The sequence below is a fragment of the Aegilops tauschii genome, chromosome 7, assembly GCF_002575655.3.
Source record: "Aegilops tauschii subsp. strangulata cultivar AL8/78 chromosome 7, Aet v6.0, whole genome shotgun sequence".
NCBI lineage: Eukaryota > Viridiplantae > Streptophyta > Magnoliopsida > Poales > Poaceae > Aegilops > Aegilops tauschii.
The window spans coordinates 491,874,045-491,881,112 of record NC_053041.3 but is presented as its reverse complement, the minus strand read 5'-3'; positions in this window follow the sequence as shown (position 1 = coordinate 491,881,112).

Sequence of the window (7,068 nt, the reverse complement as noted above, 5' to 3'; positions counted from 1 at the left end):
GGTCATCTTGATGCCCAAATCTCTGTTGAAAGAGGGCTAGTTGCTGTTATCCTCTGGTTCTTATCAGAACTTGGAGATTTGTTATTTTTGTATCTTTAAATCTGTGCATCTTATGGGCATGAGCTCTACATGTGTTTTGTTGTATGCCATGCCATCTTTCCAAGAGTGTATGCCATGTATTTTTGTGATCTCTGTGGTGACTAGCACAAGCATGCAAAGTAGGCTCCGTAATGTTTCTGATTTCAGGGACTTAGTGAATTATCTAAGTCTGTGTCTGCTGTTATTTTGTTGCCATGTAAACTTGATGCTACAGAGAGATCCATGCATATTTTGGAGATGTTCAGTAAGGATGTTTTGTATCTATTGTTGTAATTGATCCATTCCTGCCCTTGTTTGCAATTATGTGGTGCCATAGTATGACTCAATCTTGCTCTACTTTTGATACAAAATATTTTTGGCAGATTCTTAACATGATATTCATTTTTGCCAAGCTTATTGTAGTTGATCCATACATGCTATGCTTTTGTTCTTGCCATGGTTAGCTTCATACACATGCCATCTTGCTATAGGTGTGCTTTTTTTTGTCATGAATTGCTCTTTGGTGAGTGCATCAAGCTCACCAACATGCCTTCATATTATTGTTTCTGTCATGCTCTGTTTTCTGCCAAGTCTGAAACCTAACAACGAAACTTGCTATGTTTACATGCTTCCCATCATATTTTCTGGTCCTTTTTGGCTTATGGTCAGTAAGGGACTTTTGTCATATGCATTTAGTAGAACACTTTCATGCCTTGTTTTTCTATGTTAAGTTCCTGTAGCATGTTGATTTCATGCTCTGAACTTTGCTACCTGATGCTGTTTTCTGCCATGTCCAGTTTTTCACCAAGTCTGTGATCCTGTTAACTTTTGCACTTTTGTCATGCTTGTTTGAGCTTGATATGTTGTGATCTAGCCGTAGCTCAGTGTTCATCTTTTGTCAAGAATCTCCTGTAGATTACTGTCATATGCTTTGTTGCTATGTTGGAGTGATGTAGCATTATTGCTTGTTGCATTTTAAGTGCTATCATGCTGTTAATCGCAGATTCGTGTCATTCTTGTTTTGCTTGCCATTTGCAAACCGTGCATCCGTTTCCGGTGATTTTTATATCGATTTCGACCGAAATCATCTCATCTTTCCAGTGGCATGCTTGGTTTGCCAAGCTACTGCCTTATTCATCATTTTCCTTCCGGAGCACGCATATGCATCGCATACCATATCTTGCATATCATACATGTGTTGCATCATGTTGCTTGTGCATTCCTCGTGATTGATTGTGGTTCCGTTGGTTTGTGTTCTTGTCTTGGGTAGAGCCGGGAGACGAGTTCGTGAACGAGGAACCTGTTGAGTACGCTTACGAGGATCAAGCTTTCGACAACTCTGAGAACCTTGCAGGCAAGATGACCACCCCTCGAAATCACTTCTATCTTTGCTTTGCTAGTTGTTCGCTCTATTGCCATGCTACGCTACCTATCACTTGCTATATCATGTCTCCCATATTGCCATGTCAGCCTCTAACCATCCTTTCCTAGCAAACCGTTGTTTGGCTAAGTTGCCGCTTTTGCTCAGCCATTCTTATAGCGTTGCTAGTTGCAGGTGAAGTTGAAGTTTGTTCCATGTGGGAACATGGATATGTTGGGATATCACAATATCTCTTATTTAATTAATGCATCTATATATTTGGTAAAGGGTGGAAGGCTCGGCCTTATGCCTGGTGTTTTGTTCCACTCTTGCCGCCCTAGTTACTGATATACCGGGATTATGTTCCTTGAGTTTGCGTTCCTTACGCGGTCGGGTGATTAACGGGACCCCCTTGACAGTTCGCCTTGAATAAAACTCCTCCAGCAAGGCCCAACCTTGGTTTTACCATTTGCCACCTAAGCCTTTTCCCCCGGGTTTTCGCGAGCCCGAGGGTCATCTTATTTTAACCCCCCCCCCCGGGCCAGTGCTCCTTCGAGTGTTGGTCCGAACTGAGTAGACTGCGGGGCCCCCTCTTGGAAACTCGAGGTCTGGTTTTACTCGTAGGATGTCTCATCCGGTGTGCCCTGAGAACGAGATATGTGCAGCTCCTATCGGGATTTGTCGGCACATTCGGGTGGCTTTGCTGGTCTTGTTTTACCATTGTCGAAATGTCTTGTAAACCGGGATTCCGAGACTGATCAGGTTTTTCCGGGAGAAGGTTTATCCTTCGTTGACCGTGAGAGCTTATGATGGGCTAAGTTGGGACACCCCTGCAGGGTATTATCTTTCGAAAGCCGTGCCCGCGGTTATGAGGCAGATGGGAATTTGTTAATGTCCGGTTGTAGAGAACTTGTCACTTGACCCAGTTAAAATACATCAACTGCGTGTGTAACCGTGATGTCTCTTCTCGGCGGAGTCCGGGAAGTGAACACGGTTTGAGTTATGAATGACGTAAGTAGGTGTTCAGGATCACTTCTTGGTCATTGCTAGCTGACGACCGCTCCGTTGCTTCTCTTCTCGCTCTCTTTTGCGTATGTTAGCCACCATATATGCTTATTGCCGCTGCAGCTCCACCTCATTACACCATTCTTCCCTATAAGCTTAAATAGTCTTGATCTCGCGGGTGTGAGATTGCTGAGTCCTCGTGACTCACAGATTCTACCAAAACAGTTGCAGGTGCCGACGATGCCAGTGCAGATGATGGGGTTGATCTCAAGTGGGAGTTCGACGAGGAACGTGGCCGTTACTATGTGTCTTTTCCTGATGATCAGTAGTGGAGCCCAGTTGGGACGATCGGGGATCTAGCATTTGGGGTTATCTTATTTTCATCTGGATTTTGACCGTAGTCGGTCTATGTGTTTGTATTTTGGATGTTGTATGAATTATATTTATGTATTGTGTGAAGTGGCGATTGTAAGCCAACTCTTTATCCCATTGTTGTTCATTACATGGGATTGTGTGAAGATGACCCTTCTTGCGACAAAACCACTATGCGGTTATGCCTCTAAGTCGTGCCTCGACACGTGGGAGATATAGCCGCATCGTGGGCGTTACACCTTTGTCTTGCGATATTTTACTGGCCCGAGATTCGATCGTCGGTATCACCATGCCTAGTTCAATCTCGTTACCTGGCAAGTTCTTTTTACTCGTTCTGTAATACAATATCCCCGTGACTGAACGCGTTAGTCACATGGTTGCAAGCTACTTTGGATGTTGTATTACCGAGAGGGCCCAGAGATATCTCTCTGTCACATGGAGTGACAAATTCCAGTATTGATCCATGCAACCCAACTAGTACCTTCCGAGATACCTAAAGAGCACCTTTATGATCACCCGGTTACGAAGTGATGGTTGATACCCACAAAAGCACTCTTGTGGGAGTGGCATGATCGCATGGTCTAAGGAATAGATACTTGACATTAAGAAAGCTATGACAATTTAAACTTAGTGACACAATTAGATGCTAATCTTATGATTGGGTCTGTTCATCGCATCATTCTTTTAATGATGTGATCCCGTTATTAAATTTATAGAGAAATTATTTATAACTGCAACTCAACTTATACTACATGAATATACATTTCATGATGAATCTAATTAATGATAATGATTTCATATACTTTTTTAAAAAAAAAAGTGGATAATTTCCGGCCTTTGCATCGAGCGATGCACACAACCATATATATTATTAATAATTCAAAAATCCAGCAGCCAAACAATATCGAGTTGAAAAAGAAACAGGCAGAAACGAAACTCAAGGCCGCATGCCTCGCGACAGTTATTCCACTAGATAACCACTAACCCTATGATAAAAGGCAAACTCAAAATGAAAAACATGCAACTCCTAGGCTACGCCTTCAAAAAGAAATCGCCGCACGTACATAGATGATGACGAGTCCAACCCAAGGTTCATCTCGGGATTTCCCAAAGCCAAGCTCCGATCCGCCACCTTCAGCAAGGACACGACTTAGGCGCGCGCCGACATAGCCTGATCAGACATCCCGTGTTTCGTATTCTAAATGTTGATAGTTTCTTTTTTTGTGGGATAGATGTTGATAGTTTTTTCTATAATCCTATTAAGGTCAAAAAAAATTAAAAAAAATCAACACACGCAATATTCGAAAGATGGAGGTGGTAGCTGCGTAATGAGTAGATTCCACGTCGAGCAAGAGAACGACGTGCACAAGGTTCGGAATCTCCGAGAGCCGCGGTGTCTTGAGGGCGATCTCCTGTGTAAAATCACACTGGTGCTTCCTGATTTGCACGTACATCGTTCTCTTTTATTTTCCGCGCCTTTTCTTTCCTCTAAGCCAATCACCATCCCTCCAATGGCGCAGGGCGCAGGCATTGTTCGATCCCCCTGAACTCAACTCGATCTTTTCACTACTAATTATATAATCTTTTTGCCTAGCTAGCTATACCACGCAACTTCCCTGGCGACAAGGAAAAACAGTGCCACCACCTTTGTCCGCGACCCATCGATGGAACTGACGCCATGCGCATTTGCGCGGCACTATCGCAAATGTCCAAATCAAGGCCAACCAAATACCTGACGATCGACCGCAAGGGCCACCCCGCGGCTTCGAGCCCTGGATTAAAAACACTAACTTGGCGCCAAAGCTAGCTGGCCAGTCGTCCACGCCGCTAATTTATAATGGGTGCCCAACATGGTTTTGCCTAGGATACGCAGTATAGAAAAGACGCCGAGAAGTTGAACAAGCAAGCAATCCAAGCCTACGAGGCTAGCTACAACGACCGAATATAAGATTCAGCTCGGTGCAAACTAAACATTTGTATTTGTAACACAAGTTGATGGGAAAACTAAGCGCCATTTTGTTTTGTTTGCTGTTGGATCTGGTCAATGATCGCGGTTAGGTTCATCGTTCCTCGCAATTAGAAGGTGACGCCGCTTCGTTTCCACAGATGATGGAGAAACTTTGTCACGGCTCAACCGGTCACCGTCTCCTTTTAGCAACAAGGAAACAACCGGCCAACAGAGCTCCCTTGCGATGCCCTACGTACGCAACACAAGAAAAACATTACTTTTTGGAAGAAGAGGAAGAAAGCCCATATTGCAACACGTGCCCATTGATCCAGGCCGAGAAAAACGCAGGTATTGTTTTTCCCCTGGAAAGTAAGTACAAGTTGGCAAATTTCCTAATGGAATGCGCAACGCAAATTCCTACGAAAATGGGACCACCAACGCAGAAAATATCCCTATGAAAACTATGGACCAGTAAAATTCCCAAGGAATTTCTCTCAACCACATAGGACCTAAATTTTCCCCATCCAAGGGAAGCAACCATCACATGGATTCACCTTGATGCCTTTTGGCCCCTATCTATCTCTTCTTCATACAATCCGGTCCACGGTTCCTTCCTCCCCACCCGCCACCCCCCACTGTACCATCCAGATGCATCGTGTTTAAAATATATGACTTTGATATATTATGGAAATTTCATACTATGTGAATTTTTATTCCAGTGTTATTCCTATAACCGTATTTTCTATGACAGTCCAAAGATACACAAATCTTGTTGTTTTGTGGAAAAACAACACTTTACCTTTTTTTAACATGGATAGGCGCCAAACTTCCATTCATTTCAAGAGCATATTACAATGTTAATTACATAGCCATCGGTGTTGGCATTCCAGATAGTTTGGACAACCTGACAATGGCTATAATTATGATTTGAATTTGTATAGCAAGAAACGGGTTCATTTGAAGAGTGGAGAGTCTGGTGAGTATAGTTGTGGGCATCCCCATTCAAATTCCTAGATATATGGTAAATCGAGGGATCTGTCTGTGCAACCTAGATGAATTCTATCGATAAAGCCCTAATCTCCCGCCTCACACATTTTAAGTGATATTCATGCTAGCAGACACCTTAGTTAGATTGAGGGAATCTGACAGGAAGGTGGCCTGTTACAGGGAAATGAGGTTGCAATCTTGGCTCCAAAAGGTAGAGTTGATGCTTTAGGCTAGAGGGGCGAAAGGGTGGCAGCAAAAGGAGCCTGGACCTTGATCTTGCGGGATCGCGAGCCACTGGTTGACATGATAAAATTGTGGATTCATGTACCTATAACACAAGCAAACATGGAATCCTAGTGTTATTGAATGCAACATTCGAGAAGACTTTTTCCCTTCAATACGATGATCGAAGGAAATTGCATGTCCCTGCAATGGAAGAGAGTGTTGCGCTTGAACTGGCACATCCCTATGATCATGTACATCTTTCAAGAGGGCTTGGCATGATGAAATGGCCCTCTCAACTTGGTGTGCCTGGTGAGGAAGACCCATTTTCCACAGGCGCCACAAGAAGGCAATTTTTTTATTTCAATGGTGGCATGTGGGTGATTCATGGATAGTAGACTCTAGACGATGATTTGTAAGAAGACATGATTTTTGGTAAGAAGATTAGATCTATATGCCATGGGTGGTTGAACCATGCAGCTCCAGCAAAGGACGAAGAAAGAAAAAACATTTCTCCTCCTGCTGATTACACATGCAACATTGTTGTATGGATAGAGAATCTACAAGCTCTTATACCTGTGGATGGTGCTTTTAGAAGGAGCCCCATGGCAAAAAAAATTAACTCTTGACGCCATCTACTTATGTTTCCAAAACTACTTGAGAAATTTTCTTTTACCAACAAGATTTATGCCTATGGTGATTGGTGTGGTGGGGTTTGAATTTTCTGCAAGCAAAGCTTATAAGTGCTCTTAGAATTAGATTTACCCGAGGAAATGAGATCCCAACAGACAATGTTTCCAAGGTGATCCTATATAATAGGTAATGACATAAGAAGTGGGCTCTTCAAAAAGGGAGGAAACATGATGATTGTTTCACTTTTTTTTACTTGAAGCCCAAATATCTTTGGCTGCCCCTAGCATGATAAATAGAGTATAAACACTTTAGTTCTTTGACTCGTAGGGTCAAGAGACATAGAAATAGGGGAAAGAAACAACAATTTGATAGAAATGTAGGTGCAAAATAGTGGACCACAAACCACAAGAAACAATTGCAAGAATAGTTTTTTTGGGGGGGGGGGGACTTCAAGAATAGTTGT